The 27,863-nt window shown below is 52.3% G+C and overlaps 1 long non-coding RNA gene across 3 annotated transcripts; it reads left to right on the forward strand.

The window, feature by feature from the left end:
* The first annotated feature begins 208 nt into the window (after nt 1–208).
* On the forward strand, nt 209–27,275 carry LOC119870970. Of its 3 annotated transcripts, none has more exons than XR_005356503.1 (4): nt 209–3,113; nt 7,492–9,177; nt 9,494–9,567; nt 27,105–27,275. It is a non-coding gene; the product is annotated as an uncharacterized LOC119870970 (long non-coding RNA). The 3 variants fall into 3 exon arrangements; XR_005356502.1 differs by lacking the exon at nt 27,105–27,275 and adding an exon at nt 14,900–16,269; XR_005356501.1 differs by lacking the exon at nt 27,105–27,275 and adding an exon at nt 14,900–16,269 and having other exon boundaries at nt 213–3,113; nt 7,492–7,594.
* Nucleotides 27,276–27,863: the final 588 nt, after the last annotated feature.

Below are 27,863 nucleotides of genomic sequence, written 5' to 3' on the forward strand. Positions count from 1 at the left end.
CATGAAGAAACGATCCGATTAGAAAACGGCACAAGGCACGAAGAGATGCGGCAACGTGGGGAACGCGGGGCGGCGGGTGGAGACACAGAGCCAGGCCGCGAAGGAGCGCGCCCACCACGACGGGGCTTCTCCGGACCCCTGGGGGCGACAGCAAACACCGCTGCTGGGGAAGGGGAAGAGGAGGAGGAGGAGGAGGAGGAGGAGGAGGAGGAGCCGGCCGCTGTGCCCGCTGCTGGGAATGTGGGACGGGACCGCGCTCCGGAGGAGCCTGGCAGGGTCGCAGAAAACGAAGCGTGCAACTCACCTGTGACCCCAACGGCCTTGCCGGGAAGTCCCGTCCACGGCAACGCCGGTGTGGGGCGTGGATGGCAGCCTCGTTCAGGACGGGCCCAGGCGACCCGGGCGTCCGTCAAGGAGCTGCCGCAGCAGACTGTGGCCACTTCCCGGAATAGCTCTCCGCCGTGAAAACACGGGAATTAGTGAGCTGAGCGGCACCCTGCAGGAACCTCCCGAGAATGACGCTCCGTGGGGAAAAAATGCCAGTCCCAGAAGCTTACGTACTAAGTAATTCCACGTATATGACTCTTTAGAAACGACAAAGGTGTACAGGGGACAGCAGAGTGGTTGCTGGGGGCTGCAGCGGGGAGTTGAGGATGCGCGCGGTGATGGCGATGTCCTGCATCCTGGCCACCCCAGGGCCGATATCCCGACTGGGAGGTTGTGCTGCGGTGTCACAAGGTACCGCTGGAAGGACTGGGTGATTTGTGCATGGGATCTCTCTGCCTTAGTTCTTATAATTGCATGTGAATCTACGATTATCTCAAAATAGAACGTCTAATTTGAAAAAGAGGAAGAGAAAAACATCGAATGTCTGCAAAATATTCAATTATAGGAGACCTTATCTATTACCTACCCTGGACATTTATGTTGTTTCTTATTTTTCATACTCTAGATGATGCTCCAAAGCTCTTTAGCTGTTGTGTTTTTTAATTTTTATTTATTCATTCCTGAGAGACACAGAGACAGGTAGAGACACAGGCAGAGGGAGAAGGAGGCTCCCTGTGGGGAGCCCGATGGGGGACTCGATTCTAGAACTCTGGGGTCACGCCCTGTGAGTCAAGGCAGACGCTCCACAGTTGAGCCACCCAGGCGTCCCTCGGGTTTCCTTTCATATTTTGCCAAAGTGCTTTTCCAAGAGTTTGTGCCAAATTACACTCGTCAACACAGTAGCGTATCTGCCCTACGGCACCGCCATCAGGCTTGCAGTGCCCACCTGGTTTCCAACCTTTGCTAATTTTGCAGCTTAAAAATAGTACCTCATTGCCTCTATTTTCTCTTTTGTATTACTGAGGGTGAACGTTTTTAATGTTTATAAATCATTTATATTTTATGATTAGTCTATTCATCAAGACCAAGGGATTCCTCTGACCCTTCATGCATGAAGCAATGGGCACAGGAAGCATTACGAGCTGGTTAAAAATTGATTGTAATTTCTCAAAAGTTACAGCACAACTGACAGCCAGCTTTGGGTGTTAGGGGAATCCTGAGCTGAAACAGGACCAAGAAGTGGGGGAGGATGAGCAGACGTAGCCGGAGCGAGGCCAGAAGTACAGACCAGACAAGACATGGTTTAGGCCCCGGGTGAAGTCATGCTACTGCTGAACAATACTGGGGGGAGGGGTGGGGAGGGGCGGGTCAAGAGTAAAGAGCTGTACGAAGCCTTTCATGGTGGAGAAAAAGGAGCAGGGAGGCCAGTAGATACACAACAATTAGGTAAGAATCAAATGGCATAAAAATACAAATGACAGAAACCTAGAGAGATAGCCTGGAGCACAATTTTAATCCCAGAAACAAGGTCCGATTGTTTTAACAGAGTCCTAATCTTTTAAAACAAATCCGGGGCTAGGGTTGTCTGAGGATGTGTATGACTGTGTATATAAATCGAGGAATGGGAAAGGTCAGGTTCCAAGTGTGCAGATGCCTGAAGACATGTGAAAGCAGAAAATTATTAGTACTGCTTGTACTGGGGCTGCAGACGGGGGGACCCTCCTGTGACTGCATGTGGACAGCCACATCCAAATCACCCCTGCAAGGAAAGAACACAGGTCCACGCTGCAGAATGTGTGTTGCAGAGAAGCGAAGGGAACTCTACGTCCAGTCTTCTGCCCTGAGCAAGCATCTCTCCTGAAGCCTTAGACAAACCTCTGAGGGAAACCGAGTCTCTCCTTGGGTGCTGCCCTTGCTAGGAAGTGATTTCACTATTTCTACACTGAAATTGCCAGAAGACTCTGTGTTTGAACTGACTCACTGTTTTCCTCTTTCTGATCCTCACTGCACGTTCTACTTCTCCCCCTGGAGCCTCACAACACGATGACGACAACAGTGTGTATTTAACGCACTCCAGCTACTGGATGCTGCACACGGTATGCGCGTTATTTGCTTCAGTTCTGACAACAGCTTAAAAATAGGTGCTTCGTAATGACCTTGCCTTACAGGTAAAGAGATGGAAGCAGACATGCTCAGTCCCCGGAGTGTCCGGGACAGCCAGTGTTTGAACCACGCCCTGTCTTCTCTGGCTTCTCTCTCTCAAGCATTTCAGTAGGTTCTAAGCTGCCTTGGAAGTCCAAGCCTGTGCCCTTGTGAGAGTCCTGAGGTCCCGGGAGCCAGCTCTTCCTTCACAGTTATACACGTCTGCCACGGACCTGTCGTCACATCTGCCTCTAAAGACTTCTCTATGAAAAATGTGGTCGGATTACGTAAAAGGACAAAGAGCTGGCATTTCAGGTCGTATGAACCATTGGTAGTGACTCTGTGGGGAGGTAGGTAATGTCACCCACCTTTAAACAGTGCCTACCCACCATTATCCACAAAACAAACGTACTAAGAAAAACCTCATAATTCAGTGAATGATGGAACTGGTGTAGGATGTCAGCAAGTCAGTAACAAAGCAGGAATTTGTTCTACTTCCTTGCCTGGGAGTTCTGCAAGATCTCCTCAGCCTGTAGTACTGAGAAGGATCAGATGTAGACAGCAGTGGGCTCTCAACATCCAATGTCCCCAAGAAATGCTTCTATGCGACTGTCGTCACAATGAGGAAAAGAAAGTTGATCTCGGTAAGTTTAAAGGGGGTGCCACCTGCTTCTTGGCTTGCAGCTTCCTCTGAAGAAAAAACACCTTGTGCTTTGGTCTCCAACCAAATGCCCCTTAATGACCTCTCTCATTTCCAGAATTCACGTGGCATCTGTCACTGTATTTTTTCAGAAATAGGTTTCTTTCCCTTTTTACATCTATAAAAGCAAATCATAACTGTAAAATCAAGTTCAAATATTCAAAGAAGGTGAAAATGTTCCAAAAACACCCAAGAGACAACCTCCTTATCTTCCAGATCTTTGTTATATATACATATATATGACATATATGTAATATATGTATGATTATACATATGATTTTTTTTTCAAAAGCCAAATTTATTTTTATTTTTTTAAGATTTTATTTATTTAAAAGAGATAGCAGGAGCATGGGGAGCAGTGGAAAAAGAGAGAGAAGCAGGCCCCCCCGCGGAGCAGGGAGCCCCATGGGGGCTCGACCTCAAGACCCCGGGATCGTGACCTGAGCTGAAGTCAGATATTTAACTGACTCAGCCCCCCAGGTGCCCTCAAAAAGCCAAATCGTTTTAGTTGTACCATATGCAACTTGTTTTTTAAACATATCATGAGCATTTTCCACGTTAGTTTATGGATTTCTGTTTTGAATGTTTGCTTTACTGTTATTTTTTTTAACTACACCATAACTCAATAACTAGTACCATGTTGATAGATTTTTACATTGTTTCCGATTTTCCATACTTCTACAATGGAGATACTTGTATAAGTTATCTTTGTGCCATGAGCGGCATCACAGTGGGAGAGAAAGGCTGGAAGGTTCCTAGAGATGAAATCATAAGGACAAAGGTTATGTGCAGTTAAAAATTTCAAATCTGTTGCCAAACTATTCCCTAGGAAACTTGTGCTAACTTATACAGCTACCAACAGAAAATAGGAGGATTCAGGAATGTTTTACTCGGTTTGCTCTGTGTACATACATTGTGCTAAGCCACTATGTATATACTAAGATGCATATGGGCACACCGCAGCATGTGGAGCCGTAAGCCCTGCCCACAGAGTTCACAGGGCCTCACGTACAGCACAACTGTTCCAGAACTCAAGTTAGCTACAAAGAAGGTCAATATCTCTATGGCCGGCTTTCCGGCCACCTGAGCCCTTTTCAGTAGTAGAGCTTGACTGGCTGAGCATGGGGCTCTAAGAATATAAAGACAAGACACAGTCTTTGCTCTCAAAGGACTTAACCTGTTGCAGGCTCAAGGCAGTCTCTGAGGAACCCTGAATTACAGATACTCAAACACAATGTTATAAGGCAATAGAAATAAAAGATATCAATTGTCTCTGACGGGAATCCCCAGAACCCGTGACTATGTCACTTTACATGGTGCACGGGACTCTGCAGATGTGAAGTAAAGGATACTGGGGAGAGGAGGTTTCTTGGAATACCCAGGTGGGTCCAGTGTAATCACCAGGGTGCTTATAAGACGGAGACGGGAATTTCAGACAGAATGCAATGTGATGACAGAAGCAGAGAGATATTTCAAGATGCTACGCTGCTAGCTTTGAAGATGGAAAAGGGGGCTGCAAGCCAAGGGATGCCTGTGGCTCCTAGAAGGTGGAAAAGGCAAGGAAATGGATTCTCCTCTAGAACCTCTAGAAAAAACACAGACCTGTTACTTTGATTGTGAAAGCTGTTTCAGACTTCTGACTTTCAAGATTATAACAAAAATAAATCTGAGTTGTTTTAAGCCACTGAGTTTGTGGTAATTCATTAGAGCAGCATTAGGGTACAGAGGATTAGGGAAAGGTTGACAGAGGGCATATTTCAGCTGCACTTTGACATCTAGGTGGGATTCCACTTCCCAGCAGGAGAACAGTGTGGGCAAGGGCACAGAGGTGAGAAGTACGAGGCACATTTGGAAGGTATCGATGAAGGAGAGACCCAGCTGACGTGCCTGCAGAAGACACAGCAAACCTTATATGCTCAGTGTTCAGGGGTGCTTCGATGACTCTGCAGAGGGAAGGGATCTCTCTGAGCAAAAGCTGGGAAAAAGAGTCCGGGTCTCAGAGGTTTGGCTAGAATTAGGTGAAGAGCAGTGTAGCAGGGGTGCCCTACACTTGGCCAAGAGGCGGCAAGAAGACAACAGTGACAAGGACAGACAGACGGGGTGAGGAGCAGCTGGAGAGAAGGGGGCAGGGAGGTTTAGGGCAGGCTAAGGGGTGTTTGACCTTGTGTGGGGAACCCTGAAGGCATTTGAGGAGACCAGTACTATGACGTGGTTTCTGTAGCCCTTTGCTCTCTGAAGAATGAGTGTGCAAAGCCAGCACCACTGGTAGCGAGGAGGTGCAGAGCGGAGAGCACATTCAGGGTTTCTGGCTGCACAGCTCACGTATCAGACTTGTTATTCTGTGTGGCATCCAGCAAACGGGCCCGGATAGTTGTGGGGCCTGGGCGGCACTGTGGGATGGACAGGATGGTGAAGACCTTGAGAGCCACGGAGCATCATGTCCTACATGCTGAGCTGGGGTCGGGCCCAGGTCACAGACAACTTCGTGAACTGGGGCAAATGACCCTAAGTCTCCGGGCCTCAGTCGCCTCCCCAGGCGATCGGGGCCTGAGCCGGGCTAGCTGAGGCAGCGGCGGGGGAGGCAGTTCAACTGTGCTGACAGCTCCAGAGGCATTTCCACTTTGATTCTGTGCCCAGAACTCCGGGACCTTAACATGCAGTACTGTACAGTCCAAGTCCTTCCCTGTGGCCACTTGTCACTAAGCCTCAGTTTCTTTCTCACATAAAGCAGAGCCCTGAGCAAACCTCGCTTTGCATTTGCCCAACAGCACAAGCTGGGATCTAGAGCCAGAAGTGACCGATGGCATCGCTGAGTTGCCAGTCAGCGAGTGGTGTTCTTAAAAACACCGGTCACTCCTGGAGACTTAAAGAAAGCTGAACGAGAGGCCAGAGAAAGAAGAGAACACGACAAAGCACACTCGATGCAAAGGCACAGCACAGTGACACGCGAACAGCCTGAAGTAAGCAAAGGGCCAAATTTCTAACATAAAAGAAAAGCAACTAGGTTTCAAAAACATTACAGAGGGTTTCCCCGTAAATTCACATTTATGATCAAATTTCAAGGAATCAACCATACGAGTCATTGATTAAGCAAGAATTTTTAGATCAGCCATAGGCTAAGTGCCCTTGTAGCTTGGCCATGATTAACACTGTAAACCAGGATTTCAAGGGTAACCCAGGGTCACTGCTCAGACTTCAGTTTGTGTATTTTCTTGCAAAATGTTGGAAACCCGGGCCTCCTCCTGAGACTGGATGTCAGTCGGGAGATCTAGTAAGATGGACAGTTAATTCAAGTTCCGACACTGGCGGGGGAGTGACTTCATCCCGGGAAACCTGACAGTGAAATGCACAGGGAACACTGTCTGTCTGCCCTGGAAAACTGGATGGTTTGGTTGCACGGCAGTTCTCCTGGAAGATTTAACTGGACCATTTCCTGTGCTCCTGTCTGACTTTAGGGTTTGATTAATCAATCAGTCTCCTCAGATGCCATCTTCAGTCAAGGCAACCAGAGGAGAACCTGGGGCGGTGCCACGTAGTGTGATAGTGTAGACGAGAGGTCAGGAGGTGACCCAACGGAAACATGTTCATCTTCACACTGTGTGGTTGCTGTTGTCACTGTTGACTCAATGAATTGGAGAAATATGCCTGTATGCCAACTAAACTTATTACCACATGGTCCTTAATTGCTAATTGCTAAAAGGCAGATTGCTTCTGACCTGAGAATCCAGAGCTTGCTTACCACAACCATTAAGAATAATTGCACATGCATTCCTGACATTTATGCCAGTAACATTTGTTCTAGAAAGTAAAATTCGGAAAACTCTGAAGGGACTTTGAAGGAAACTGTGAGGCAAGGAGCAAATCAACTCCTGGATACTCGGTGTCATTTTCTCTGCCACCATTAAGAAGAATGAAGCTCTGAAAAGCTGCCAGAGAAATGTGCAGCGAGCATTGGAGCATGTTGCCTTGAGTGTAAATGAAGTACTGGCTGCCCTGGGGGTGGCTGGGAAGTCGAGTGCAGAAAGCAGGCTTACATGGCATAGCTCAGGTCTTAACCAAGCTGTCACCGCTGGGCCCGGGATGGAAGGCTCCGGTCCTTTCCTGGCTCAGCCCTGCAGTCCTGTCCATCACACCATTTCACCGATCCCTCATGAAGAGCTATTACAACCTTCCAGAAAAGTTAGCATTTAGGACACAGCCTCGGGTTTCCAGAAAGATAGTTAAAAATGATGCCAGGCTTTGCAGATGAGAGACAGGATCTGAATGAAGAGGAAGAAGACCGTGACGCTGCTGTCACCTGAATCTCCTTGTTTCACTTTCAGGGGCCTGAACGATGCTGCATTTTGACATCTGTATTAACCTCGGAATTGTGTCCCTACCAAATTCATGTGTTGAGGCCTTAGCACTCAGGCACCGCAGCAGAATGTGAGTATGTTTGGAGAGAGGCCTTAAGGAGGGATCATGGGGTCGTGGGGGCGGCCCTGATTCACCAGGACTGGAGTCCTTACAAGAAGAGCCAGAGACACCCATGATGCTGATGCATGACAAAGGCCCGGTGAGAACACAGGGAGAAGGCAGGCCCCTGCACGCCGAGGACAGAGGCCTCATGGGAAACCAGGCCTGCCCACACCTTGATTCCAGGACTCTGGCGTCCACCCGATCTGTAGTGTTGTGTTACGGCAGCCTCAGCCAACTAACGGAACCCCAGTGTCGGCAAACTCTCCAGCTCTTTGGGTAATCCTTCCTGTCGATTCAGAATACACCTAAACACACACACACATACCTCAGTAGTCAGGAATCCCATTCCCTGTGATGTGGACATCTGGTATTACCACATTCATACCCACCCTAGCGCTCCCACTAAATTTTCAAGAATTTACTTAGGAACGTTTTCATGTTCCGTTAAATGACTTGGTGACCCCTGTACTCCTCAGCCAGCCTTCTTGTTCTGAATGACGTTCCTTCTTCACTAGCCATTCATCTTCTACCATCTTATAACTTGCTTCCTCCCTAAGTAGGAACCCTGGATTCTCCCACATGGACTCTGGCAATTCCTCCAAGTATGAGCTGAGACTACATAGCAACATTTAACAAAAGATTATTGAGGTATAGGCTGGTAGCAATAATCATGCAAAAAAACCCCAAAGATTAGAAACCAGTTTCTAGATAGGAGTCTACTAGCATCTCCTAGGGGCTTCCACCGGGCTCTTGCATCGGCCACCTTGGTCCAGCGCTGCCTACACGCTGCCGTGAAGGGACCATCTTACCGCTGTGCACAACAGGACTGACCCTACTCTCCATTAGCCAGAACTAAGGCTTCCAATATCCTCTCCTTCCTAGGAGAAGGGAATTGCCGTGAAGGAAAGACCAAGGCATGATCGATAATCTGTCCTGGATGGCTAGCAGAGGGACACCCTCTGTCCTCCAGAGGACATCCCCGCACTCCCTGACAGGGTGGGGGCTCACCCACAAGAAGGCAACCCCACAGCCCTGGGTTTCATTTTTCAAAATCTGGCACATTGTTGTGTGACTAAAGGGAGTAAGTTTCACAGAAGATGGTTGACTAAATTAATCAACTACAAGTTTCTAAAAATCACAAGATGGCTTTGGCATGCAAGAGGCTCCATTCCTTGATTTGGAAGACGGCAAAAGAACCAAGCATCTGGTCACTGCTCTCTCCCAGAGATTTTTCTTCATGGTGGTTGACAGTTGTGAACCGATAAAAAAAAAACCACTTTTCCACACAGAAGAGGAACATTTAGGGATAAGGAGAGACATTACTCAGGAGTTTCATGCTTTTCTGATACTCCTCCTTCCCAACTATGACCGTCTAACACCCCTGCTATGGTGATGACAACCAAACAGATTTCCTGAGCCAGGCTGGCAAGGGCCCTGCACCTGTAAAACCAGCAACAGTAACAACACAGACACCACCCATCTGGGTGTTGAAATGTGAGAGGCGCTAAGGTTCAACCCCGAGGATCTTCATCACCACCTCTCTATAGTCGGTAATATTACCCCCCGTTTTCCAGATGAAGAAACTCAGTTTAGAAAGTGAAGCATTGGGGATCCCTGGGTGGCTCAGCGGTTTAGCGCCTGCCTTTGGCCCAGGGCGCGATCCTGGAGTCCTGGGATCAAGTCCCGCGTCGGGCTTCCGGCATGGAGCCTGCTTCTCCCTCTGCCTGTGTCTCTGCCTCTCTCTCTATTATAAATAAATAAATAAATAAATAAATAAATAAATAAATAAATAAATAAATAAATAAATCTTTATTTATTTATTTATTTTTTTGACCTTTACTCTTCTTTCCTTTTTTTCATCTTAAGCTGATTCTCGGGACATGCTTTCGTCTAAGAGAACACGATGCTAATGACACTTTATTTCATTCTCAGCCAAGACTGTAAGTAATGACAGTTTGTTTTTCCCAGGAAAACCTAATATCCTGAATTGGTTTTGGAAGCATAAATGGTTTTAAGGTCAACTTCTTTTAGGTTGGTAATTTAATTCAACTGGATTGAGATTCAGGGGGAGGATGGAAAGGCCCCTCTGAAAAATGGGCCATGGGAAAACCAAGTTGAACAAGCAGATGTCCCCGCTTGGAGGATTTTGCATTAGTCTTGTGAACTGCAGCCTCCGCTCTGGGGACAGGTTACATGGTAAGTGTTCTCTGTAAATGTTTCAGGCATGATGTTTGGGATAGCAAGCTTATCCTCTGCACTCTGAGAACAGGAATCAAATCCAACCACATGATCCATTTTAAATGTCATCTGGAAACAATTAAGGGCCAGCAGCTCTGCCAAATGGCTCATAAGCGGTGCTTCTGGCAGTTGGAGGCCAAATGTTTGCGGAGAAGAAAAACCCATTCTTCTCTGACCACAAATGAAAATACAGTGATCACTAGCCCGATTCCTCCTTAGACGGTCTTCCGGGAAAGGGCCGGTGGCAGGCTGTGCAGGTACACAGGTAACCAGGAAGCACAGTACCCTGTGGCAGGTGCTGGTCTAAGTCCAACCCAATCGACTGGCAAAACACCGAGAAGAGGAGTTAGCAGAGTGGGCAATGATAAACAGTGCGCAGCCTGCGGTGGAAGCTGCTGAGATGCTGGGCTTGGAAAATGATGTCAAGGGAGTCAGCATTGCACAACAGCAACTCGTGCCAAAGGGAAAACAAGATTGTCTGGTCTCCCATTGAGAGAAGCAAACAAACATAGAGGATTCGTCTAGCTAGTGATCTCTCGCCGGCGGACGCAACGCGATTATTATTATTATTTATAAGTATTGAGTTGGATTGCTCAGGATCTCGGGAGACCCGGCTTCAGGGGAGGGAGCAGGAGCCCAGCGCGGGGCCGCCCTCACCCCAGGGCCGGACACCCCCGGTCCTCCCCACCCCGGCTTCTGCCCTCGAGGCCCCCTTCTCCACTTAGGAACTAAAACTAGAACCACATTTACAGTCGCCTTGCTAGAGAGACAGGTCTGCGCCATGTGGGATCACCTGGCCTTCACGTGTGTTGCATGAGGTCGCTTCCGATCTCGAGAGGCGGCGGGCCCGGCCGCGCTCGGTGGGCTCAGGGGCTCGGGCCACAGCCTCGTGTTGAGCGGGGACTGGGGACCTGGACCTGGGCAGCCAGCCCCCGGGGGGCGAGGGGCATTGGCGGCCCAGCAGGTGGGCACTGGGCGCCGCGGGCGGCCGCTCCTGCTGGCCCGGCCCCTGCACCCCGGCCTGTGCCTGTGGCCCCAGCTGCACCTGCCCTGCTGAGCTGTCGGGGGGGCCCGGCAGTGGAGGAAACTGAGGCCGCCTTGTCTGAGCTACGTGCCCCACAGCAAGGGGGACACCCTGATGCGGGCCCAGGCCCGGGGGATGAAGTGAGGAGCTCCCCCGTGGCTCAGTGCACAGGCTCGGGGGGCCCGGGCACCTCCACGGCTGGCACCCCATGGGCTGCCATCAGGGGTCCCCCGAGGCAGAGCCCGCTGAGTCCCTGCCCACGCAGCAAGCGCCAGGTAACGCCTGTAATGGGGAAGTTTCTCGAGGGAACTCCCATAGGGCGAAAGGTGGGAAGGTGATGTGTAGAGGGAGCAGGATGCATCCATCTACCCTGAGCCAGTCCCACAAGCCGCCTTGGAGAAGGGGCTCCTGGGTAAACCCACTCTACTGGGGGCTGGCGGCCTGCGGGATGTCTCCCTCATACTCCCTTTGATTTTGATTTTTGTCATTTATTTATTCAACAAACACTAATCCCCAGTGCGTGGCAGACGCCGTGGGGGAGCGGGTATGCGGTCCAGCCCGCGGGGGTCGGCGGGCAGCCGGGCAGACGAAGGAAACACAAAACAGGCAAACAGGCCGGAGCCAGGACCAAGGTCCCACGGAGGGCGCAAGGTACGTGGGCACGTGGATCGGTGCTTCATCCACGTGGTTACGTGCCACGGGTACCCGGGGCCCTAACCGTCTCCAGCCGCAGGGCAGACCAACCACAGCCTCTGGGCTGGGACACCGGCACCAGGAGGACTTGGGCTGGCCCAGGTGACCTCGGCGGGTAGGCAGGTCCAGGAAGCCCTGACAGAGGAAGGAAGGGGAGCCCTTTTTCTCCGCAAACAGCAAACCAGGGGCATACTGAGGAAATGCCCAAAGTGGGGTCCCTGGGGGCTTGTTAGACACGCAGAACCTCAGGATCCACCCCAGACCCACTGAAGTAGGCCCTGCCTCTAATGGAACGCTCCGATGGTTACAGACACAACAACATTTGAGGAGCCCTGCAGAGTGGAGCTTCTGATGTGATCCACAGACCAGCATCCCCTGGAATGTGCTGGAAATGCACATTCTTCATCCCCACTCCAGACCCACTGAACCAGAGACTCCGGGAGCGTAGCCCTGCCAGCTGTGGTTTAACAAATCAGAACCCAGTGACTCTGATGCGCACCCACGTTGGAAACCTACTGGCTCAAACCGGGAGTGTGTTTCCTACATGAGATGGAATTTTATGTCCAGAGCACGGACTCGGGGAACCCGGAGCGCAGTGCGGGAGCCCGAGCCCTGAGAGCGTAGGGCATGTGCAGGCAAGAAGCTGGAGCAGATGCTGGAGTCCAGGCAGTGAACTGAAGGCCCTCAGCACCCCTGAAAAGCGTTCCCCCTCAAAGACTTGTCTATTAGGACTTCAGGCAGTTGAGTCACTCCTAAATAACATAGATTTGCTGCAACTAGCAATACTCAGAGGAATGTCCTGAGGCCTCTAGACAGCCTAAAAACACTTTTTCAGCATTACTAGAATCTAGAGTCTCCTAGGTGCCTGTTAGGAAAACGATAAAACTCATCTGAATATAAACACTCGGGATGTGTCACCCAAGGTCAGCTCATACAGATGTTCTCAGCCCCTTCGCCTGTCACCGCCTGGTGCAAGGATGAGTTCTGATCCAATACGGCTAAGTGTTCTGACGGGAATTATTTCAGAAGGGCTTTGGTCTATGTATATTACGCAAATATAAAGGTGAATATACATATGTGTGTGTGCACGTGTGTTAACCATTCAGAAACATGAAAAAAATGTGAGTTTCCTCTGGTTGGCAGAACTTTAGAAAATGGGTAATTGTCACTTTTATTCGAGGACACCTATATTTTCTACAGGAAGTACGTGCACCTTGCATAATAAAAAATTTTTTTGAGAAGAAAAATATGTTAAAAAATAAATAAAGTTCTATTCCACATGATGAAAACCAAACCTATGGAGGCCCAGAGCAAGGAGTTGGCAGCAGAAGACGGGGAACGTCCATGCGCTCCCACCCTGACGCGGGGCTGCCAATTTCATCAAAGTTGTTCCTCTTTTTATCTACTTTACATATTGAGATTCTTTGTCAGCTTAGAAAAAAATAGGCTCGATAAAAAACAATGTTTGAAAACATTTGCCTTGCATAGACGGCTCCCTGGATGACTCCGAAATGTCGGTTTTCTTGACTGGAGACAGGGGAGGACACAGTGCGTTACTGGGGACTAAAGCACCCGGGTTTTGAGAGGTGAGACCCATTGGCTTTCCTCGTCAGACCTGCAGGTGGTGAGGTGGACATCCGCTGTATTGTCTAGAGTTCCCCACAGAAACAGGAGCACGCTCACACGCGCACGCACAGTCCCTCTCCCTGCGTACGGGTTTAGGAGGAGGACTGGCTCGCGTGACTACAGGGCTGACCAGCCCCAACGTCCGCGGTGGGCAAGCTGCAGCCCCAGGGGAGCGGACGGTATGGCTCCAGGACAAAGGCCACCAGGCTCGAGACCCAGGAACAGTAGATGCTGCGCTTCGAGTCCAAACGCAAGGCGGGGAGGGTGTTCTAGCTCGAAGACCATCAGGTAGGAGAAGTGTCAGTGGCCTGGTCCTGGGCTCTGCTCAGGCCTTCACCCGATGGGATGAGGTCACTCGCACGAGGGAAGGCAACCTGCTTTACGGACTCAAACACCAGCCACGAGACACCCTCGCTGTGAACCAGGTGTGACCAAATATCTGGGAGCTTGCATCTTGGTCAAGGCGACTCACGAAGTTAGCCATCATGGCCCTGCGAGAAACGTGACCTCCAAACCATCCCTATGGGACCTGAGCTTTTTTTGGATTATTACTCTTTGCTTCCAACACACTTGCCTTCTAGGTTGTGCACCTGAGCCAACCCCGACAGCTCCATTAACAGTCTGAGGGGCCCAAGGCCAACCTAAAGACATCTTCCTGGGGAATCCTCACCCTCTCCTGTCACCCAAGGCTCCATCTGGCACCATCACAAAGGTGCCCAGAAAGGCGGGGCACTTACTCCTATGTGGCAGCCCCTTCCCTGTGGCCCCCTCTGGGACCAGCCTGCTGTTTGACAAGCACGGTGCTGTGCAGTGTGGACAAAAGAGGAGTGGGTCCGGGATCAGAAGCCTTGCGCTCGGGTTCTGCCCCTTAGGAGCCGTTGCCTTAGACCAGTAACCTTTCAGTCTTTCTTCTTCCCCATATGTGAAATGGGAATACCCACCATGAGATTTCTGTGAATCTTAAACTAGAACAAATCTTCAAATGCTGTACAAGTGGCAATTCCTATTATTAATTTTCAGTAGCGTGAACTGAAAGCATATAAAAGAATCCTCACTTAGCACTGTGCTTTGCACTGCCGGGGATGTGTGGCACCAGGAACGCCGGACTGTGCAGCCCGGTAGCTGCCCTGGAGCCAGCCTCCACCGTCACGTGCTTAGCGCAAACGTAGCTGAGGATACAGGAGCCATTTCCTCATCTTTTCCAACTGGCTTTAGGTTTCCTTATTTACTGCATACTAAACAGGTCTCCAGAAATAGGGCTGCCAGATAAAATTCAGGGTGGCCAGTTAAATTTGAATTTCAGATAAACAATGAATTCTTTTTTAGTATAAGTGCCCCCTGAAAATCATTTGCTGTTTATCCGAAATTCAAATTTAACTAAGCGTTCTGTATTTTTATTTGTTAAACCTGGCATCCCTATCCAGAAGGGGAGTTGGCAAAATTTTATGTTAAAATTAAACATTAACATTTTCTTAGGTGATGAATATTCAAAAAAAAAACCATGCGAAAAATATCATATGTAAAAGGTTTTAATGGTTTGTAGGATGGCTTGGCATTTAAAAATGATTTACTTAAAAAGCTAATGGAGCGGACCCGAGTGTATGTTTTGACCATTTCATCTGTCAGATAAGGGTACTATTTTGTGGACAAGGCTCTTCTGAAGTACATGTGAGAAAGTTCTCTGTCCACAGGCCCCCACAGGAGTCTCGGTGGAGCATGGACTCTGTGGTCGGACAGCATGTCCAGTGGGGTCCCCGCACTGCCGTTACTGCTCCGTGACCTCGGAAAAGCTACTTCACCTCTATACACCTCATTCTCTCGTCCATAATATGGGGCTGATACTACGAGTGACCCCAGAGGATTTTTGCGAGAAGTCAGCAAGAAAACCCATGTAGGGGGCTTAACGTATAATAAAGCACTTGATCAATGTCCTCTTTTATTAAAAATGTAGAAAGGGCCCCTTTCTAGAACACCACTAATGATGTATGGGAGTAGAACACGAAGGTCCTAACGCCCGTATAAGCCCCTCTGAGGGCTCCGTGAGGCAGGGGACGCTGTGGTGGCGTGCCATCAGGTGCCCACGGCGGTGGAGGCGCGGCCCGACCCGAGAGTGTGGCCCTTCCTGCGGGGCCGCATCCTGCACACCAAGAACAGCAACTGTCCTCGCGTCTGAACATGACCTTCAGGCTTCCTGGGGGGCAGCAAGGCTCGAAGGTTTAGACCAATTCAGATTGTTCTTGTTTTAACTCTGCAAAGAGCACTACCATCATCACCAGGAGAAAGACCACGAGGCCTCCCATTGCCGACGTGGAGCGGGCTGGTGGGGCAGCGGTGGGGTGGGGCGGCCCCTGCAGGGCCCTATGTGTGTGACACAGGCCACCCTAAGCAAGTCCCCACGCAGCCCCGCAGGCGGAGCTCCGCAGGCACCAGGGACCCGGTGTCTCTGAAGGGGGTTAAGGGCGGGCCGGAGACCGGGCCCAAGGACGAAGACTGCGCATCTTTTTTCCCTTCCACTGGACGAGAGCGGCCTGTGGTGTTGCTCCTACTGTGCTTTGGAAAGTTCTGGGTTCCTCGGTGGCTGATGCCTATTTGCACGGAAGGCATGGCGGATGGCTGTAGGCTCTTGAGTGTTCCCTCTGGCGCCTCCGAGTGACCGACCGCAGAGCACCGCGGTCTCCGAAGGTCGGGTTCCTACTTCCCCGCGGGGTCGGTCCGCCTCTGGGGGACACCTGGCGGCGGGACCTTCCCTAGCGGGAAGGGGCCCACGGCTTCACCCCAGCTTAGAGAGATGGCTGGACGAGGCCTCGTGCCTGGCCACCCGCACCCCGAGCCGCACCCCCGCGGTCGTGCCAGCCTCGAGGGCTGGGGTCCCAGGCAGGTGCCCGCCCAGGCCGCGGCCCCCTGAAGAGCGTCCCCAACACCTCGGGCGCCACCGGGCCACTGCTCCCCGACCCTGTCCACGAAGGGAGACTTGGAGGTCCCCGCGGCCTGGGCGACCCACGACGCAGTTGGTGGGGCCACCACACATCCGAAATTGTGCTGCGCCAGAGGCGCCAGCCGGCCGTGCTCCCTGAGGTGTGGGCCGCGGCCGGTGTCGGGGTGCGATGGCCGGGTCACCTCCGGCTCAGAAGGCCCGGGCCGGGCGCCGGGCAGTCGCCTTCCTTTGCCTGGGGCCCGCGCGGAAGCCAGCCCGTCGGGGCCTGCCTCGTACTCCCTCGAGCCTCCCAGTGTCCCCTCGTGTTTGCGGGGCTCAGAGCCCCTCCCCAGCGAGGGCCCGCGGGCCGCGCTGCCTTCCCTCCGCCTGCCCGCCCGTCGGGCGCCCTGGCCCCCCGGAGCCGTTGAAATATCCGCGTGGCTCCTGAAACCCCTCCCGGGAGCCCGGGGAAGCTCCGAGCTGAGACGAGCACCTTGTTCTACCGTGAAAGCCGCGCTTAGGGCCCAGGAGACCGTCAGAAGCCAGGGACCCCACAGAGGTGCGGGAGTGGCCGGGCCTGGCCAGGGTGGGCAGGGGGACGAGGGCCACGACACGGAGCCCCGCCGAGGGACAGCGGCCGCTTCCCGGGCTCCCTGCTCCCTCCTGCACCCGAAGCCCTGGCCATGCCTCTCGGGCTCCTGGGCTCCTGCAGCCCCGCAGCCACCTGGAGAACTTGGAGGGCGTCGGACCCAAGACCTCTACACGGGAGGATCCCAACGTGCCAGGTGACGTGTGGCTCTGCGGGACTGCGGGGGTGGCCTGAAGCCACATCTGCGAAGCAGCCACACTGCTCTCCCCACACGTCTAAGGGACGCACAGGTCGGATGTCCCGACGCCCACGAAGACCGGGGCCGGGGGTGGGGGCTGGCCTTGGCTGGTGGCTGGTGGCTGACCCCAGCCGGGAGAGAACCGGCCCTGCCGATGGCACCCCAAAGCCTGGAGGAAGGCCGGGGCCGACACAGTGACTCCCGTGTCACCTCCCTGCCTGGCGCTGCTTCCCCCGGGACCCAGGCAGCCGCAGACTCCGCGCTTCCTTTGTCCTTAGTGAATCAGAATCAGGAGTCAGGGAGGCCTGCAGGGCTGTAGATCAGGGAAGGGAGCGGCTTTTAGAGCACTGCACCATCACACCTCCCACGGAACCGGCCGCCGGACAGATGTGCACCGGCGCCCCGCTGCAGGAAGGGGGGCGGGGAGCGGCAGGAAGAGGAGGCGTGAGGAGAGGCTGCGCGAGGCCGCCCGCTGCCAGCAACAGGCAGGAAACGGGGTAAAGACAGCCCGTGGCAGGTCCCCCGGGGGAGGGGGCCCGAGGCGAACCTGGTGGGCAGGCAGAGCTGCCTGGAGGCAGGACAGATCGCCAGAGGCTGGAAAAGTACCGTGGGGGGCGGGGGACACCCGTGGGCCGGGGCCGTCCAGGGCCCGGGCGGCCTTCCTGGCGGCCCATCCGTCGGCTTCCTGCTGCCTCTTTGAAGGCAGCCACCGCCTCCCCCAGGAAGCACACCTGCCCTACTTCCGTGGGCCTGGGGTGAGGGAACCACGTCAGGCCAACAGGGGCCCAGAAACCATAAAGGAAAAGGCCGACAGATTGGAACGATTAAGGAGTCAGAACCTCTACTTGGCGGAATCAGCTCACGCGAAGGAATTTAAAAGTCAAATGAGGACTGTGGGAAAATATTTGCAACACATATAAGAGACAAAGAGTTAACATCCGTCACAGCCAACACGCTCCTGCAGAAAAATATAAAAGACCAAATGGGGGTGACAGGCAAACGACAAGAGGCATTTTAGAGCAGAAGGTCACAAACGGCCAGAAACATTTGAAAGGCGCTCAAACTAACAGTTACAGTAATTTAAACAGAAACAAAGGAGGTGTTTTTTGTTGTTGTTAAGCTGGCAAAATTTACAAATATTTTGATGACATATAGTGTTTATAAGAGGATAAGAAGGTGCACCCCCTAATGTTCTGTTACCGGGCGTGACATTTTTGAAAGACGATTTGGCAGAATTTAACAAATTTAAAATAAATACATCTTCCAACCGCGCGGTCCCACTTGCAAGATTCTATTTCAGAAAAGTTGAGTCTAGAGCGAAAGGGGTGTGTGTGTGTGTGTGTGTGTGTGTGCGCGCGTGTGCGCACGTGCACACGGACGCATTGACGTTACTGCAATGCAGCAAAGGACAGACAACCCAAATACCATCAACTGGCCAACAGACATGTCGCAGAACATTCATACCGGGAATGCTAAGGAAGCACCAAAATGATGTGATAGATCCACGTGTCCCCATATAGTAAAGTGAAAAAAGACTCAGGAAAACACACAAAAATACAGTGCATGTGTGCACGTATCCGTAGGTGTACAATCCCGTTCCTATAAAAATGAAAGCAAATGTCCACATATCTAAAAAAGGCATATCCAGGGAACACACACACATACCCCAAACCGATGAAAATGGTTCTACGGAAGTGGGGGGCGAGGCAATGAAGTAGCAGAAAATTGGTTTTTATTTGTTCCACTTCCGTGTTGTTTGCACCTGTCGCTACATTACCTATTACAACTCATGGCTTAAAAGCACAACAAAAGGCCGTAGACAGGCGCACACGCGTTCATATTGGCCTCCCGCGGTCAGTGCCAAGGCAAGGGCGGCTCGCCACCGGGTCCCTTCTCGCTCCTTCCCGGTTCCTGGCTGGCGGGAAGGGGCAACCCCGGGGCAGCCCGCCCGTGAGAACCTGGGGCCCCAGACGCCCCGCCAGCAGCGCGGCTCCCGCTCCGGTAAGCACGAGAGAAGCCACCTTGGGCGGATCCCCCCTCGCCGGGCCCTGGGAGCCTTTCGCGAGGGACAGGTGCTACGCAGGCCTTACCACCACCGAAGCAGTAAGGACCCCTCTGTCCCCTCCCAGCTCCGCTCACACCTGCTGCCCCCAAGACCGAGCTCTCTCAAGGTTTCCCTAGTGAAACGGGGGCAGATGCGGCAAGCAGAGATGAGCGTCCCCCAGCTTCTGGATGGTGGCGGGCGGCGTTCCTCCAGCGTGGGAAGGGGCCCTGGGGAGGTGCAGAGAAGGGCAGCGGGTGGCTAAAGGGCGATGATCACTCCCCTGGTTTCCCACAGAATCAGGTGGGAGTGAATCAGGAAGTTCTTAGCTTTTCCATAAACCTGATGGGTTGCGGAAGGGCACCCAGAGAGCTGCGGTCGCTCTGGGATTTCCAACCGAAGTAGCAGACGGTCCGGTGGGAAGGTAAGAGGGACAAAGTGGCAATGAGGAGCGGGTCCCCGCGGCCCAGGGTGCAGCTGCCGGGGGTGGCGAGGCCCGCGGGCGAGTCCGGGCAGGAGTGCTGCTGCCCAGGCCCCCGCGAGGACGCCTCGCCCCCGTCAGCCTGTGTGTCCCCCTCTTCCCGCTCCCCGGTGGAGGGTTAGCGCTCAGTGGCAACAAAGAGCGAGGGCCTTGAGATACGAGTATCCTGGGGTTGAAATTAGAAACTAGGATTTTTACAAGGAAAATGAACTAAAAAAATATCACTGCAATGGACTAAGTTTAAATTGGAATGAGAAAAAGAGAAGGACTCTTTTCCAGGCAGGTGGGTCCTGTGCGTCCGCGTGGTTAGGAGGGGGGCCTGGAGCGCAGAGGGTCAGGGCCGGGGGCGAGGCAGGTGCCCACGCGCGGACTTCCCTTCCCCCCGTCTGGGACACTCTGCTCCCCCTCCTTGCTGCTGATGGAACATTTCCCTCCTCTTCACGGAGTCCTAAGGATCGAACGGGTCCAACATAAAGGAATTAGCTCACTCTCACGGTAAAAAAAAAAAAAAAAATCTGTAAGATTTTTCGTTATTGCTGGTTTGTTTTAAAATAGTATATTTTTGGGATGCCGGGGGGGCTCAGTGGTGGAGCATCTGCCTCTGGCCCAGGGCGTGACCCCGGGGTCCCGGGATCGAGTCCCACATCGGGCTCCCCGCGGGGAGCCTGCTTCTCCCTCTGTCCGTGTCTCGGCCTCTCTTCCTGTGTCTCTCATGAATACATAAATAACATCTTAAAAAAAAAAATAAAAATAAAATGAAATACTATATTTTTAAAGCCTCATACTGGAAAGAGCACTGAAAATAGAATTCAGGAGACCTGAGACTGGGGACAAGGATGCTAACTTCTCTCGGGCCCAGTGTCCTCGGCCATACGGCCCGGGGGTGGGTGGCCTCCAAGGCTCCTCCAGTACTTCGGTTTTCTGCTTCGCTTCTTAGAACAGAGGGGCAGCTCGCCTGGCATCTAGCAAAGCCCCCTTCGTACAGAAGAATATTCTAGGAATCAACCCAGGAGGTGTATTGGATTTCACAAGTGAAGCCTTTTGCACTTTAGCTGAAATTGCTGGTTTCCCTGAGATAGACCCTGCCTGCACCAACACCGTGGGCTCTCGCCACTCTGCTACCCGGGGTTCCCAGGACCTGGCCCTGTCGTGGGTGACGAGGCCTCCGACCAGGGCCACCAGGTGAGCGGCCTTGAGGAGCGGCCACTGCCACCGGGGCTGCAGGAGGCTGCGGGCCAGGAGGGCTGCGTGGAGGAGCAGCGTCCACGCCGGGCCACGGTGGCCGCCGCTCATCGCCGCTGAGTGTCAGCTCGGCCTCTGCGACAGGTCACCGCGTCCATGCGGGGGCAGCAGGCGAGCGCAGCTCTCTGCCACCCGGTGACTTGGGCCCGGGCCCCTCCGGGCGGGCTGCCTGTGCCTCACGCGACACCCTGCAAGATCTCAGGGGCTCGGGAGAGGCAGCGGTGACATCAGAGACACGAGGCCACCAGGCGAGCGGCCGTTCTCTGCCCGGCGTGGTGGGAGTGCGTGAGCAGAAGCCGTCATTTTTGATCTGTGGCTTCTTTACACCATTTTTTTTTTCTTCTCAAAAAATTATTTTAGCTTGGGAAAAGTGAGGCCCTTGCTAGGAAGGTCATCCTCATGGCTCCATTTCACCACATCCAGAGGGAAGGTGGCCTTCAGGTGGCCACCACACGCCGTTGACGGACAAGAGCGTGAAGCCAACTAAGAGCCTCATGTGGCTGTCAGGGCAGCTGCCGCCAGGCCTTCGCATCCTCTAGTTGTGCTGCTCGCTTGGCTTCACCTAAAGGCAGGACTTTGCATCTGTTCTGTCAGGGGTCATCCTGCTCCTCTCGGACACTTGCTTCAGACTTCTGAGTTTTTATCCTGTCCTGCACCGTAAGAGCTATTTCTTCAGAATTTGCATCCTACGCCAATCTGAGGAGTACGCCTCTGTGTCCACAGCCAAGTTCTTGAAGAAAACTCGCCAAGGGCAGAGCCCTCTCCCGAGAGACACGACGGCTCATCAGTAAGCACAGTGGGTTCATTTGTTCCCCTAGCCCCAGATCGTCCTCACCACGGTACCAACCGGTGCGCACTTCTCCGACTTCTCAAGGATTTCCTAGGACTTCACAGCGTGCCCGGATGGAACCTGAGCTCCTTGCCGGCTTCCTGGGCCACCGTGACCGCTCAGTAGTCTGCCAGTTGATGGCACCTGTGTCCGGCCCAGCGGGCTGGGATCCGGGGAGCACTCCCAGGCCCTCCGCCTCCCACACCCTCCTCGGAAGCACACCCCTGTCAAGGTCGGGCTGGTGTCAAGCAGCGAGGCTTTGCCACGACTGAACTGGGCCGGGCTCCGCGCCCCTCTAGGCCCAGGCAGCTGCCTCCAAGCCACTCTCCACATCTCCGCAACTTTTTCCTGTGGTTTATGCTCTTCACCTCACTCAAGTTCTTCTAGAAGTGCAGGTCATAGGGCTGACCCCCCTGGATAAAGCCCACCCAAACTCTCCGGAGTAAGAATGATGCTAAAATTATCTAACACATAGCTGACCACGGGCAGCGGCCGCACAGAGGGCCAGCAGGGCTACTCCAAATGGAACAGGGCATCTCCTATTGCCAAAGCCCCATGTTTCCAGGGGGCACCGTCCCACACCTTCCATCTGCACCCCACGGTGTGCACAAAGCCCACTCCGCATCTCAGCACTCTAGCTCTCCTTTCTCCTCATCTCAAAACTCCTTCCCCACCTCAGAGAAGGCCTCAGCCCCTCCAAGGCTGGGAAGTTGCTGCTTGAGTCATCAGGCATTCCGCCCCGGTCCCTGGTGGAAACTGGCTTGTCTTTCAGGCTTTCCTCTACTGAGTCAGAGCCAAGGTGAAGGGGCGGGGGCGGGGGGGGGGGCGGGAAAAAGAGAAAGAAAGAACGAATACTTACGTACATACAACAAAAGCAAACCCCCAGCTTCTTCCCTCCTCCAATCACCAGGCTCCTGGAAACGAGAGCTTTTAAGGGCTTTCTTTTTATATGCTCAGTCCGAAACTGGACCCTGTTCTGGTTGGATTCTTTTGTGTCTTTTCTTCTTTGTGGCAACCAGCCTTAGTCTCTTGATTTGGTTAAATAGTGAAAGAGCTGCGCAGTAAAACAAGATTTTCTGAGAAGGAAAAAGACTCCTCATAATATTTCCAAATATTATCCTGATTCTGTGCTGACCTGTCCTCTTGCCCTACTAAATATTTTCAGCCCCACATGGGCAGGCACCATGTTTGACATCTGTTTTCCCAGTGCTTGGGACATAGTGGATGGTCGTTAAATGCTTATGGATTGATGATTAAGCCAACGGACAGAGACTAGGCCATGTCAATGGCATCCTACTAATCCACTGGTATGCTATTATGTGATTAAAAAAAAAAGAAACAGAATAATTTGACTTACTTCCTCTGCTATTCGTTGCTCAAATTGCAGGAATAGGAAAATACATTGCTCCTTTTGAACAGGATTTCAGAAACCACAGGGATTTCAAGACCACATCTGTGGCGATCAATTTTTATAGGAGGAAAAACAGGATGTGTGTATAAAGAAAGGGGAAATTCAATAACATACCTGCAGATAGTGGCTAATTCCTGTATACTGGGGATGTGTGATTCTTCAAATAGAAAAGATGTGTTTGATTGTCTTCTCATCTTTATGGATGTTTTCTCTCACGATCATTTAATTAATGGAATTTTATAAAAATAAAGGAGTGGTTCTGTCTGGGTCCTTCTTTTCAAAGTCTGTCCAGTTTATTAGCCTCCCCGCCCCAACCCAGGCCTGGGCCTTAATAATTGGTCTACTAGTGTAACAAAAAAGTAAAATCCTATTTCTCAGGTGCTAAATATTAGACCCTCTAAATTGTTTCTGCAAGGACTCCTCTTTTATATGATTTCTGCTCTCCTTTTTATGTGACATTTCAACATCAACTATTAACTGACTATGGTTACCAGCAGGCCTCAGGGGCTTAGTGCCCCATGGGTGCCCACAGCTGGCGCCACATCTGTGGAACGCAGGTGAAAGCAAACACCGCTGGGCTCTGCAACTTGCTCTGGGGGAATTACTTACTCCTCAGAAGATGCCTGGAATATTTTATGGCAACAGTGAAGGTTACAGCAAAGCCACTGATTAAGCAAGTGGCCCGCTCCCTGGAGCCCTTTGATGTCACTGAGACAAGAACCAGAGGAGAAGGGCCGAGGTTAGGTCAGTGTGGCCCGGCTGCCTTGACGGTTGGGGTGGACCCCGCATACCTGGCCTGGTGGGGACCCTGTTCCACGCATCCCGGTGACGTGGGGCCGAGCAGCCCGCAAGGTGCTCCTGTAGCTCAGGAAGCCTCCTGCTCCCCAGTCTCCAGACGCTGGGCCCGCCGACCCCCAGACAACTCTGAAGCTGCAGGACCAGGGGGCCCAACGCCTCCGAGGCTACGGTGGCGCCCAGGTGGGTGTCTACCTGCTGTGGGCTTTCTTCATCTCCTGGTTCCATTTTATTTTATTTTAAAAAGATAAAATAAAATAAAATAAAATAAAATAAAATAAAATAAAATAAAATAAAATAAAAAGATTTTATTTATTTATTCATGAGAGACAAGAGAGAGAGGCAGAGGCATAGGCAGAGGGAGGAGCAGGTTCCATGCAGGGACCCCGATGTGGGACTCGATCCCGGGACTCCGGGGTCATGACCTGAGCCACAGGTGGCACTAAATTGCTGACACCCCAGGGATCCCCGTCCTTGTTCCATTTTCATTTGTATTTATGTATTTATTTAAGATTTTATTTATTGATTGATGAGAGACACAGAAGCACAGGCAGAGGGAGAAGCAGGCCTGTGCAGCGCAGCTCAAATCCGCCGGGGCCCATCCACCAGGCTCCCGGGGTTCGAGGTCACCGGGGCTCAGCCCGCAGCCCGTCCAGGCGTCCTGCTCCCCCGCCGCCCAGCTGCTGCACCGCCTTGCTCTGCTCCCAGGGCTGCGGGCTCCAGGGGCGCCGGGGGCGCCGGACTGAGGTCGGGGGAGCGGCCCGGGCAGGGCGCCGCCCCGGGGGCCCTTCTCAGGTGCATGCAGGGGAGAGGCGGTGAGCGCTGGACCCTGCTCGCCCTCCTCTGCTGGACTCGGGGCGTGTTCCAGCGACCCACGACCGGCACTGTGCCCCCGCCGGCCTGGGGACTGCCTCTGTGCCACGACTGCTGCCCTGGGACCCTGGGACTCCGGGACCCTGGGACTCTGGGACTCTGGGACCCCATGACCCTGAGACCCCGGGACCCTGGGACCCCGAGACTCTGTGGCCTTGGGACCCTGGGACCCCATGACCCCACTCCCAGCCACGGCCGGGCACATCTCAGGGGCCTCTCAGGGACGCCCCCAGTCCACCTGCTGCACACATTGATGCCCGTCGGGTCTTCAAGGCTGGCTGCGCCTGTGGGGCCCAGGACTCACCTGCCTTTGCCGGGGCACCTGCTTTCTGCCGCGTGGTCCCACACACAAGCGAGCTGAGGACGCGCGGCTTAGGCGCCTGCGGTCGGCGCCTCCTGCTTTTCCGCGGCAGCCCGCACCTGTCGGCCCCGCAGCCCGCACCTGTCCACTCTGCAGCCCGAGCCGTGTGACCCCAGGGCAGCTGCCGGCCGTGCTCTGCGCGGTGCACGACGTGGTGCGGGCCTCCCCGCGGCCTCCCCGCGGCCTCCACCCGCCGCCCCTCGGCCGCAGCGCTGCCCAGTCTCCGCGGAAAACGTGGAGCAGGGACAATGACCAAAACCCCCTCCTGCCACCGAATCTTAGCGTTTCGGAGCTGGGACGGCTAGTCATCCTAAAGAAGTTGAAACCGGCCCCACGCCGCCGCCTGGTGCCGAATGCTTATTCTGAGCCAAGTACTGCACCTGTGCAAATACCATCCCATGTAGCGCCCACACCAATACCGTTATTCGTGTTTTATTTATAAATGAGTAAATCAGGACACAGGAGCTTCCCTGACTCTTTCATGGTCACCCAGCTTCTAGAATAAGTGGAGACGACGGCTCTGGACTCAGGGAGCGGGACTATAGAAGTGACAACAGCTCCGCCGCACCATAGCCTCTAAAGGAAAGATTTTTCCACAGGACCCATATTAAGTAAGCGTCGAACTGAGGCCACTGGTTTCCTGGTCCCCCGTGCCTTTTAGTAAACGTCAAGATTTTTATTGATGTCTGTACTCTGTGACCAAGGAAACAAGCAGGACTTCTTTGCATGCCTTTCCTAAATTTTGACTGAAGTTAAATGGACTGTTGGCTGTGGGGTGGGACTTTGAGTCAGGCATCAGTCCTTTGCTAAGGGAGTCACACAGCTATGGCTCTGTTCTCTAGAAACTTCTGTGGGGCTCCAATAACTCCTGAAAAGTCTGTGGAAAGTGGAAATGGACCACCCGTTAGCGGTCCTTCTGCTTCCATGAGGAAGCAGGACTCCTGGAAAACCTGTTACCGCTTAGCCTTCCCTGTGTTAAAAAGTAGAATAGAAACCACTATTTGGGGTCATAAAATTCATCACATACATTTCTAATAGGAACCTGGGGAAATATGCCATAAAAATTATTGATTCACCAGAAAATATAGCTCCTCTTGATTACACTAATATACCTGCAGCTTCATGATCACTGGGGTTCCACATGGTCAGGCCTTGACACCTACGGCCTGGCCACAGTGCCTTAGAAACATATACTCCTTACTTTTTAGTCAATCTTCGCTTCACGTTTTAACGCCTCCATCTTTTGTAATTTGGTTCTCTCTTTGGGTTTCTGATACTGTCCTTCCTCAATATTTTCTCCTAAAATGAAGGCTTTCTCAGGGCCTAAGCCAGGCTGCGATACTACTACAGAAAGTCCCACCACGGGGCAGATGGTTGACCAGATGGTAAGACCATCCTCTTCAGCTGGGTGCTTGAAATGGAACATCCTAATAAACTTCTGTTTCTCTGGTCAGTTCATATTCCATTTCCACCTTAAAATTCTCACCACGCTTCTGACTCTCCGACCCACCTCATCAAACTGGAACTCTCCAGATTTCCACACTAACTTGTTTTGTGTCCCTGTCCTGCTTTGCTCCTTACATTTGATAAAAAGCCCCTCCTTCAACGAAAGGTCAGATGTTTTCCATCACGTATCTCAACATCTCAGGGAACTTCCTTGACCATCTCCCCACCTTCAGGTCTGGATTAAATGTCAAGTCACCTGAGCAGCAGTCTAGTGTGCCAATTCATTAGAGGTTTAAAAAAAATCCCTGGGATAAATTTTTCTTTAATATTTATTTATTAATGAGAATACACAGAGAGGAGAGAGAGAGAGAGGCAGAGGGAGAAGCAAGCTCCATGCAGGGAGCCTGATGTGGGTCTCGATCCCAGGTCTCCAGGATCACACCCTGGGCTGAAGGCAATGCTAAACTGCTGAGCCACCCAGGCTGCCCTCCCTGGGATAAATTAGTGTAGAACTATATAGTACAAGTTAACTCAGGTTTTCATGTGTAACCGTAAGATATAAATTGGTCCCCCTCCTACTGAATGGAAGTTAAAACCAAACAAAACAGCAAATAAGCAAATTCCTTTCCAACTCTGGTCTACCACAAGTGAGTTTTTGTGTTCTTTCCCATTGCAGGATACAATCCTAGTATTGCCACCGACACTTGAAATCAGCCAGTGGACAATCTTTTGGAGTCAGCTGAAATCCCCCCACCCAATATAGTGGAGAACCCTAAATGTGTATTTTCCTTACATGAAATTAATGACATATGAACCACGAAAGGGAGAGCGAGAACAAAAGTGAAAGCTGAGCAGATAAGATCTTATTAAAATAAATCTTATTTTTTTTTTAAAGATTTATTATTTATTTGAGACAGAGGGCTCCTGTGCATGAGTGGGAGGAGGGGGACAGGGAGAGAACCCCCAAGCAACTTCCCGCTGAGCACGCAGCCTGATGTGGGGCTGGACATCATGACCCATGAGACCATGACCTGAGCTGAAACCAAGAGTCCAATGCTTAACCAGCTGAGCTACCCAGGCGCTCCAGGGCAAGGCTGTTAAGAAACATTAGTGGCAGCAAATAAGAGTTTAAATAGTATGAACAATTCTCCCTGCCCATCTCCTCACTGCTCACGTGACCTACAACAGTATTGTCAGAAAGGAGGAAAACAAATCCCTGGAGTTAGCGTACAGTACCAATCCTCATTATCTCGGTCCTCGTCCCACAGACACTGAACTCATCATTATTGTTAGAATCAGTCATCGTGGGGAGTCACCATTATTAGGAGCAGAGCTAGGCAGAAATATCCAGGATGCATGGTGAGTATTTAGTATCACTGTTTTCCTTTTTTTTTTTTTTTTTTTAATGCTTCTGTTCTCCTTATCTTGCTACCCC

The sequence above is a fragment of the Canis lupus genome, chromosome 3 (genome assembly GCF_011100685.1).
Source record: "Canis lupus familiaris isolate Mischka breed German Shepherd chromosome 3, alternate assembly UU_Cfam_GSD_1.0, whole genome shotgun sequence".
Taxonomy (NCBI): Eukaryota; Metazoa; Chordata; class Mammalia; order Carnivora; family Canidae; genus Canis; species Canis lupus.